The sequence below is a fragment of the Theropithecus gelada genome, chromosome 3 (assembly GCF_003255815.1).
Source record: "Theropithecus gelada isolate Dixy chromosome 3, Tgel_1.0, whole genome shotgun sequence".
In the NCBI taxonomy this organism is placed as follows: Eukaryota; Metazoa; Chordata; class Mammalia; order Primates; family Cercopithecidae; genus Theropithecus; species Theropithecus gelada.
In genome coordinates this window covers 150,468,580-150,475,425 of record NC_037670.1, presented here as the reverse complement: position 1 = coordinate 150,475,425, position 6,846 = coordinate 150,468,580, and positions in this window count along the sequence as shown.

The following is a 6,846-nucleotide window of genomic DNA, read 5'->3' as shown; positions in this document are numbered from 1 at the left end:
CTTCAGCAACTTTGAAGTCACAGACTGTTGGAACTTCAATATAACTGTTAAGTGAAGAAAGAAAGAAAAAAAGCACTGAATCCCTTCAAGTGATTCCCATGTTCCTGCTCTGTTGCAGGACTTTGCTGAGAAAAAAAAAATAGACTGACAAAAAAATGTAGCGTGAATAAAAGGAAAAAGCTAGTAAGATCCTATACTCATCTTGTGTTATTAAGACAAAGAATGGAAAATAGCTAAAAGTTGAAAATGGGTACATTTCCTTTTTATTATGTCTCCTCAAACTTTGCTTTTTTAAAAATTGAAATTATTTTATCTATTAATTTGCATTCCTAATGTATTATTTGTACAAAGATAGAACTGGATATTAATTATTTTTGAATTTTCCCCTTATTCTGAATGCGTAGTAACTACTTGCTATCCCCAAGGAATATTATTTCAAAAGTGGTGATTTACATGCTCATTTAAGGTATAAGATTACACATTATTTTTACTATGTACTTTTTCACTATTTTTCTAATTGTAGACCAAGAATGAGCAAGTTGCTGATTCACATGCTCCCCTACTGTGCTCTGCATCCTGACAGTGTCTAGCACGAAGTTCAACATAAATATTTGCTTTAAAATGGCTAAGTCTGGAGTTTTTACATGTCGATCTTTTTAAACTTGGATCACTTTTAAAGCTAGTAATGTTAAAGCAGCTGATTCATCACAATCTAATAGTAACAGAATTTTCAACAAAAATTTTGATTCTCTAAGCTTAAGCCTACATTTCCTCAAAAGTATGAAGAAAATCATTCCTTTGAAAGATTATTTTCAGATATATTTTAATCAAAGTTAGCATATTTTGCTATCTTCATCCAAATCTACGAAGTAGGACAAGGCTTCTTTTTATATACTTTGAATTGTTTATTAAATACTAGTGACATGAATGCTAATGGGTTAAAATACTTAATGAACTACTGACAAGGACCCGTATTTGTAAGGCTTCTGGTCACTAACATTATTGCTTTAGCCTGAATGTCAGCCTTATCCTCATTAGGACTCTGCTCCATCTTTCCTTTTCATGCCCAGAGTCTACCAGGACCACTTCCATGCCATTATCAATCATTACACTAGGCATCTGATTACTCAAGCCTCTATTTACACAAGAAGGACACTGACGACCAGGATCTTTGTCAGAATGGCCAGGTAGCAAGCATCTGACCACAGGCTCACTGATTCAGAGTCCCTGATGCCTACAAACCTACATCCATCAGGATATATCTAAAGGCACTTTTTAAAAAATTTGATGGATGCTTAAATGCCACTAGCTTCATAACCTTGGTCATAAAGTACTAAGTAAAGCCCTCTACTTACACTTCCTCAGAAGTTTTTCACTATATGATTGACAGCGTGTTTTCTCCTAAACTTAACTTCTCTTTGAGAAGACAGCTCCCTGCCTTCTCAGAACTTTGTATTTTGGAACGTTCAGTCCATGATAGAGAGATCTCTTATATCCTCATTTTGTTTTTTCCTTAACAGGTTCTCTATTTTCTTGATTTATATGCAGCCTAAGGCTCTCTCGAGGGCATTGCTTCCTGCGCATCCATATAAAATGCAGTTTCTTCCATAACCATAAACCTCAGGGTTTAGAGGTAGTGATAACATTCTCAACACTCTTTAATGCTATTTCCTATTTATCCTCTATTCAAGCATAAAAGTAAGATTCAATTCACACCAATAATTCCTTCTGTCATACAATACCCATTGATTGTAAGCACCTAACTCATGATCTTGCTCTCTATCCAAGATGTTGCCATCATTCCACGTGTCCTCAAAAGTCTTAAATAACCCATCCCACGTTTCTTCCTTTATCTCTTCCTTGATATGTAATAGAATTCCATTCCATTTAAGGTCCACTCCCTTTGAGGTTGTCATGATCCTGCACTAACTCAATTAAAAAGCACTCACTTTGAAGAAAACTAGTTGTTTTCATTAAGTTAATGCCCTTACGGCATTATTATTATTATTTTATTGCCTTTTGTTATTCCTACAGTGCCTTAACCTCTTTAAATTCTCCCTCACAGCTAGCTATTTCTATGTTCATTTCAAGTTTAGTTTAAACTCCATCACTTCAGTGATTTTCTTACATTTATTCTTGAACTTTTTCCAGTTGTCCTTCTGTTGCCACTCGCTGGTAAAACATCTCTGGATCAATCTACTGTCCTAACTTCAGTTGCTTAATACTCCTGGAGCCATTAGGAATTCATGATTTCCAAAAGTTCTTCAATAGTTATTCTCACTGCGTCTTTATTTCCTTAATTAGTTTTCTCCTATTTTCCACTTTCTTTCCTTTACTGGCCCCAAAACGCCCTCTGATCAGACTATCCTATTCTGTCACTCTAGTCCTTTCTTCTTCACTCACTGTCTTTAAAATAAAGTAACATTTAATAAACTAACATCTGCCATCAAGATGCTGAACTGCCAGATCTTAGAACCCTATGGTATGGGATTTTTACTGTCCAGTTCTATTGGGAAATTTTTCTTATACCAAAAACTAAAAATAAATAAATAAATAAAAGCAAATTAGGATTTAGTCTTTTATTATCCTGTATGTTTTATATGATATCATCTCCACAATAGAACATAGGTGTAGGAATTTTATGTAAGGTAAAAAATAATTCCAGAAAAGATCAAGAAGGCTAGAATACTGTTTTTTGTTTTACAATTTAGTGATAGATCTGAGGAACCTAGACTAACCTGGCATCCAGCACACAGTACATTTTGAAAGTTTTTGTTGTTGTCATACTTATCGTGTTTCCTTTATTGTTTAGTTTTTAAGATTATTAAAGGGTTTCACCAACACCTGAGAACGAGTCGTACTTACATTTGAACTAACTCATGAGACATTCAGTAAATTATGAGAACTAAAACTCAAAGCTTTTGCTGATGCTTCAGAAGAGAGGAGACTAGAACACCTAAAGAAATATTGTTCTGGTTGTTAAGCCCAGCCCTCAAGTCACTAATTATATCTGGTACATTGAAGATTTTTCGGTAAATATCTGTTTCTTCATATGATTTCTTATAATGGATCATAGTCTTTTAAAATACCAAATGGTTTGGCAAACAGTCACTTGTGATCTAGTGTGGTTAAATTCTCTTTTTTCTCTTTTCAATATTAAAAAAAACCCACAAAACTCAGTGAGGCACTGAGATTCCTAATAGATTAATCTTAACACAACCATATTGGTACTTTGCACTACTTCCTTTCATAGGAAGATATTAGGGCTACATGTCAGTATGGCTAGGTGATTTATTTTATAATGAAATGAAATCCGGCTAGGTGCAATGGCTCATGCCTTTAATCCCAGCACTTTGGGAGGCCAAGACAGGAGGACTGCTTGAGCCAAAGAGTTCGAGATCAGCCTGGGCAACACAGAAAGCCCTTGTCTCTACAAAAAATTAGAAGGTTGTGCCGGCACATGCCTACAGTCCCAACTACTCTGGAGGCTGAGGTGAGAGATTGTTTGAGCCCAATCAAACAGGCTGCAGTGGGTCATGATTGTGACACTGTATTGCTCTGGATGACAGAGCAATAGCCTGTCTCAAGAAAAGAAAACAAAGAAAAGAAAAAAAAGGAAAAAAAGAAAAAGGAGTTAAATCCTATTCATGTCAAATTCTACTTTATATAATTTTCTGACCACTATTATTTGATATAAAAGCAATATTAGTGAAGGAAACTACTTTTCAGTATTCAGCACTTGTTTACATCATTTGTGACATAATATGAATAATATTTTTTTAGAGAACAGGGTCTCCTTCTGCATCCTAGGCCATGATGCAGCGATAGTGCAGCCTCAAACTTCAACTTCCAACTTCTGGGTTTAAGGGATTCCCCAGCTTCAGTCTCCTGAGTACCTGGGACTACAGGTGTGCCATGATAATTTTTGTTATTTTGTAGAGACGAGGTATTGCTGCATTGCCCAGGTTGATCCCGAACTCCTGGCCTCAATTAATCCTCCCTTTTTTACCTCCCAACGTGCTGAGATTATAGGCATGATCCACTGCACCAGGTCAATTTGAATAATAAAATGTCTTTGACAGAGGGTATACGCAAGCTGTAGAAAAGTAGGCATAATTAAAGGAAAATGCCACATTGCTTTTTCTAACTAGACCTAAGAACTATTGCTGTACAGCATATCCTGAAAACTGTATTTTTTATAATTGATGAAATATTTTATCTTAGTGTCAGTATACTTTCCCAAAGTTACTCAGGGACACATTTCATTCCTGGTTTATTGCATCTTACACATGTGATTTTTCATTTAGGTTGAATAAAATAAATAAATGAGACTCTATTATCAATGTAATATTTCCATGTCAAAAATACTCTTCCCCCACCAAATCCTGTTCCAGGTTAAAAGCATTTGGTATTATGAGGCATGTGTTAAATAATACAAACATCATAAGGAAAAGAGATAAAGGAAATAAAACAGCTGTGAACAGAAGCACTTGGTGTAGAAACATGTATCAATATAATACTTGGGAGGAAAAGGCCAATACTTAATAAGTAAATGTAATCCCAAGTAGATGAATACAATATAGATTTTTTTTGTATTGCTAAAATAAAACCATGAATTCAGACCATGTAGCTTGAATTTGACTTTCATTACCTAATGTATTTGACCTTTAACATATCACTTAACGTCATTATTGATGTGCTTCTTTGTACACAATGGATGAAAATGTACAACTCAAAGAAATTTGGTAGGGATTAATAAGGAACCTTCTCCAAGAACCTAGCATATGCTAAGTATACACTGATTCCACTAAATTAACACAATCCAATTGTTTCCTCCTCTACTCTGTAAAAGAAATAAATTTACTTTCTTAATAGTAGCTAAGTTCATAGATGAGACCCCTATAACAAAATACAGATTAACAAGATAAAAGTATACAAAAGTATTTAACGTAAGTTTTACATGGCATGAGAGCATTCAGAAATGAAGACCCAAAGAAACAGGAAAAATTGTATTTTACACTCAGTTTTGATGAAATGTTGTCAGTCATGTCCACATATGATGAACAAAAGGAGGTATGATTGGTAATAAACTGGGGAAACCCTAGGAGCCCTTTTTTTAAATTTTTTCAGCTTTTTCTTTGTGTCTCTGTGTCTTCATTCCTTTTCTCCAGGTATAGGGAGGGATCTTCTGAAATGAGGGTCTTATGACTTATGTTAGAGAAAGGCCAGATAATTCTTTTCTGTCCTGTTTCAGGGAGAATGGCAGGAGAAGATCAGACAGACCTTCCTGTCTTTGCTATTTTCCCAATGCCAAGGTGCCGTATTTTGAGGTAGTATGTCGTAAACCTCATCAGCTCCAACTTTTCACCTCCCTTCCAACAATTCCTAAATGTATTATTTTATCCAAATCCTTATAGTAGGCAAATAGGCACATATTGTAAACAATTATTAGATATTGAAAGCAATTGACACAGTTTAATAAAACTAAATTTGTGTATCTATAAAAGGGCATTTTATCATATTTTATTTCTTCAAAGCAGGACTAGGAAATTGTTTTCCATTTGTATTTCCAAATATTTTAATTATTCAGTAGTTCTTTTGTTTTCCTTTCTGGTTTTCTGAGTAATAGTCTGGTTCTTTTTTTGGTAGAGGCCACAAGAGACTGAATTAGACTGTTTTACCTTGGAGGACATCCACACTCAATTTTTAATAGGCTTCCTGCTCATTTCTTGCTGGAATGGCAGAGATCTTCTCAGGCTATTATGATATCACCAGTATCTATATTGTATTTATCTACTTTTGATTACATTTACGTATTAAAAAGTATTGGCCTTTTCCTCCGATGTATTATATTCATACATGTTCCTATACTAAGTGCTTTTGTTCACAGCTGTTTTATTTCCTTTTTCTCTTTTCTTTACAATGTATATGTTATTCAGGTCATGCTTTGCAGTGACTGCAAAGCATGATCTGTTTTTTCCTGCTCTCAGAAATTAAATGTTTCTCCCATTTTATGTATCATTATATACATTTTATATGCCACCCATATATCTGCATGAAATAATACCATAACTAACCAAAAAACAATAGCACAATTTGTACTTAAGTATGCATCCTACAGAATGGAGCAATTTTCAGCAGGGATTTTTGAATCGCACATTAAGGAATCTTCCTTGTCAAGAATATTTCATTAGTAAATATTACTTTACTGAAACATGAACTGTTTCACAGTTTGCTTATATATATCAGCTCTCTATTATGTGTTAATTAAAAGAAAAACACTAGCTCTTTATGAAGATGAAAATTAACCAGTGGCAGCATTGGATGTAATAACAGGTTAAAAAAATCCTATTAATATCTATAAGATGGTTTGATATGGGCAAATACAAGATTATTCTTTAATGTTTGCATCAATGTAATCAACTGGCTTCTGAAAAATGTAGGCAAACAAAACAAGAATCAAGAAGAAAGTGGTGAAACAATTGCTTGATTTTTCTCTGAGTTTGTGAAAACAACTGCTTGATTTTTCTCTGAATTTGCCCTCTAAGACATGTCTATTATGGTCAACTCATAAAGAGGCTTAGGATAAACTGTAAGTCGCTGTAAGTTTTAATAATAGTAAATTTTCTTACTATTAGTATTTTAACATGATTTATGAGTTTTTCATTTTGTCATACATAATGGTGGTTTTAAAAGCTTAGAAATGCTTTCCTGTCTTCTAATTTTACTGTATTCATCCACTGTTTCACTTATCCATGTATTATTTTCAGTGTTACAAATAGAGAAATGCAGTAATGGACAAAGTAATATATTCTGTGGGCTTGTGGAGTTTGCATTTTTGTAGTG